This window comes from Barbatula barbatula, assembly GCF_947034865.1.
Source record: "Barbatula barbatula genome assembly, chromosome: 6".
NCBI classification, from domain to species: Eukaryota; Metazoa; Chordata; class Actinopteri; order Cypriniformes; family Nemacheilidae; genus Barbatula; species Barbatula barbatula.
The window spans coordinates 4,976,557-4,980,741 of record NC_136765.1 but is presented as its reverse complement, the minus strand read 5'-3'; positions in this window follow the sequence as shown (position 1 = coordinate 4,980,741).

The following is a 4,185-nucleotide window of genomic DNA, read 5'->3' as shown; positions in this document are numbered from 1 at the left end:
AGGGAAACGATAACTTGAGACTGGATGATAAGCCCTCGACCTGTTTTTCGTCGTGTTTTATGACGTCTGAAGCAAATGCATAGCTACCAGTAAACAAGAACAAAATAATTGCTATTATAAGGCAGGTTTAGGTAGAAATGTGTGCTTCTTTTAAATATATGTACGCTTTATATTTTCCCAAATCCCAAAAGTTTTCTTCCCCAAAACTATCTTCTAAAGAAAATGTTTATGAATTGTGAAAATATTTTTTTGGATTTATTCCATCCTAAAAAACATTTTCTGAATAGTCTGGATTTAGCACAACTTTTGGCATTGACTTGCATTCTTGAAAAGATCATCTGTTTGCCCTTTTAACTCTTTTGTGCTCACCAAAACACGTGTGAGCATGGATTTGGTAGAAAAAATAAATAGATCACACTATGGCTCCAGATACTAAAAGCCTTGATCTTAATAAAAGTTTTTTTTACTACTAACAACTTTAAATTGACCAAGAAGCCATGTGATTTTATTACATAAGGTTTTTTGTTATACTTTTGCAAAGCAAAGTATAAAATTAGTGCAGCTTCTTTGGGCTTACTGCTTTTATAAAACGGTTATTCCGTATGTAGCAAGTCAGGTTTCATATTATTAAATGCAGCAAATTAAACGCAATGGTATTAAAATAATATTGCTTTGGCATACAAGTTCCTCAGAAACAGAAACAACCAAGTGGTTGCCAAGCAACACAGAGGCAGCAAAATAAATTGGCAGTAAAACTGTAATGGGGTCCTCTGTATGTTTTTAAGTATTTTGCAACTGCTAGAAGATGGCACAACAACAGCCATTACCACACTGAAGCCCATTTATTTCAGTGTTAAACACATTCGCTGGTAGGTTGATAAAATTCATCTCTGTCAAACTGGTATTTTATTATAAGGATGGTTGTGAAAAAAAAATTAATAAATAAAGGTGGCTTTTCTGTAGTTATTTCCTATGCAGACCCATTAAATGAAATGTTGTCTACCCTCTCTCTGTATGATTTATATAATAAAATGTCTTACTGACTGCAGTTGGTTGCCTTGATCATTTATCAATGTTCTTAGTTTCGTATTTGCTTACCTGATTGATTATTTAATAATAAAATACTATGTGAATGTCTTGGCATAATTTAACATTGGGATGTACTGATGATCATATAAACATGAGAAACATATGAATGCTTGCACACTGTTAATGTATTCTTTATCATGCATTCATCCTATTCAACTTAAACACACAAAACTGATTAATACTGTCGTTCTAACACAGTTAGATTTGATTCCTGCAAAATGGACAAACAGTTTAAAACTTTCCAACCTTTACACTTCTGTACCAAAACATGTGGTTAATCAGCAGCTGAAGTGTTTGTTTGGAAAGTATTGAGAAATGCAATCTGTACAGCTGCTATACATGTCTCAACATGTAGTAAAATTAAAATCTGAGCCAATTAATTGGTCAAATATATTTGTACTGAAGACACAAGAAAATTTCTGTTATAATATATTCTGATATGCTTTTACATGTTGTTCTTCTTAAACTCCACATTTGTAGAAATCAATGTTTTACATAAAACATGTGTGCTAATACTATTACTAATTTAGTTTATAGCTACCCCCAAATACAGACCCTCATTTTTAAGGAATCAATATTTATTTAAAGAGACCAAGTGTTGGTTTCTTGGTTGTGCACATTGACCTTTGAATTCTCTATTCTATAATCATTAATCATTGTGTAATTTAAGATAATGTTATTAAACAGGTGGTGCAAACACAACTTTGATTGATCTCCAGCAGTGGTTATCAATTGCCACGAGACAATATTTCATAGAGTGTGCATTTTAAGATATTCTGATTCTGATGTGATTGTTTTAACATGCCCATGAAATACAACTTCACAGCAATATTTCCATTTAGTGAAAATATATGCTAAAACAATACAAATTAAAATAGTAATTATAAAAATCATTATAATTATGAAATAATAAGACTTAGAAAGTACAGGCCATCAGTATAGGCCATCATATGTGTAAATACTGATAAACATAAATATTCAATCTTCCCCCTAAAAATATAAAAAATCCTCCCAAATAGGCTTCCACCTATTCAATGACTCAGGGCTCCACACTGTTTTGCTTTGACTTCTCATTAAATAATTAACAATATTACTGAATAGTTCTCAACTGTGCAGTGCAATGACATTAAAAAAAAGACTTAACATCTCTTCTCTTCACAAAACATTTAAAAAAAATCCAAGCATTTTCCCATTTATTGAGCAACAGTCAGCACCACAGTATATAGTACAAAGGAATATTGTTTAAATTAAAGATATTTACATTGTCCATGTGGTCAATGTTGCTATGGATGTTTTTTTAAATGCAATTACTTTTCTGACATTTTAGTGAGTCATTTGTAGAAACGTTGATCACGCAATTACCTGTCAGGGACAAAGCAGACAAGGCAGAGGGACCATTAGTTTTTCAGATTTTAAAATGCACTATTTATAGAAATTATATTTAAAACTATTTAATATTTCTACCAAAGTTCAAATAAAAATATTGTTCTGACTGAAGAAACATACCTTAAAAACTATTATTATTGATGTTAATAATAATATGTGTACATGTGGATAAATTTTTTTGTTAACCTGTGGTTTTTATCATGTTTTTCAAACTGTCACAAACACTAGGCCGTAATATCCATAATGGAAATGCTGATTCAATTTGAAATGGTCTCTTATTTTTTCTGTAGCTGTATATATACAAAACATATTGTGACCCGTTTCATGTTTTACGTCATGTGGACTTTTAGCCTGTATTTGGTTATGTTATTTGTAATGTTGGGACTCGTAATCAAAAGAAATAAATCAGACCAGATCAATAGTTGTTTTCAACTTCTTTCTCTTTACTTCACACTTCTTCTTCTCCTTTCTCCCACACATAATTCTGTCTAACAGCCCCTAACGGACTGGTTCAGTATTGCATTCCATGAACATAAATCACAGAACATAACATTCCCCTCTTTCTTTAGGAAAGAATCTTGTGGAATTCTAATTCATAAGTGGAATTATTCAACCCAGTTTCCATCCACTTATGAACTCTGTCTATAACTATAAATTTACTTCTGTATCTTAAACTATCAGTTAAACAACATATGAATAAACATACAAACACATTCACCATATATTTCCTTTTACTTCCCTAATACAACTCTAGTGTTCTTTCATTTACTTTTCCTTTCAGTTTCTCTTTACTCTGTAGCCTAGTCCTTTAATCATACTGGAGGCTGTCTAGCCTGTGTGCTCTTAACTGGCTCATACACAACATTCTCTGTTCCGGGATTAACCTGAGCATTCTCTAATGTCATTTGAGTGGTATCTGGAACTAGAGACAGGTGAGCCGCATTCCATTTCTTCCCATCACTCAAGACATAAGTGCTCGGTCCCAATTTCTTATTTACTAACATTGGAACAGTGAATTTCCTTACAGCCTTCGGTACATGCATAGGTTTTCTTACAGGTACCCGATCTCCACACTTGAAGGGTGGTGGTTTTGCTCCACGTTTCACATCGGTGTACAGTTTAATCTTTTGCTGAATCCGCTGTACACGGTCACGTATGTCCATTTTTCCTTTCTCACCCTGAGCTGCTGTGGTTGGTAGAGTGTTTAGCTTTGTACGCATCTTCCTCCCTCTTAACAGTTCAAAAGGTGACATGCCTGTGGTTGCCTGCGGTGTAGCTCTGTAGTTCAGGAGGAAATCGTCTCGGTTACGTATGTAACCTTTGTTCCCTGATGGAGGGAACGAGACGTTGTGTCGAACCGACAGATGGGGTTCGCCCCTGAGAACCTATCATCTTCTGACTATTTTGAAAAGGCCAATGAAATTGGCGAATAAAATTTGCATGCCGGGCTCCTGCTCATTCATTCAGCTTTTGTGCTGAGGAGCCTGAGAGCATCTCACGATCGCTGCAGTGGAGGGCTAGTGTTGTGGCATGAGGGACACAACGTCTCGTTCCCTCAATTAGGGAACATTCCCTCCGAGACGTTCCCTTTTTGTCGGTCTCTCGACGTTGTGTCGAACCGACAGATGGGGTTCCTATTGAAAACGCCACAGCACTAAGCCGCGTCACAATCTCTAGCGAAGCGACGTTGACCGGCCTGGGCGAGCCACA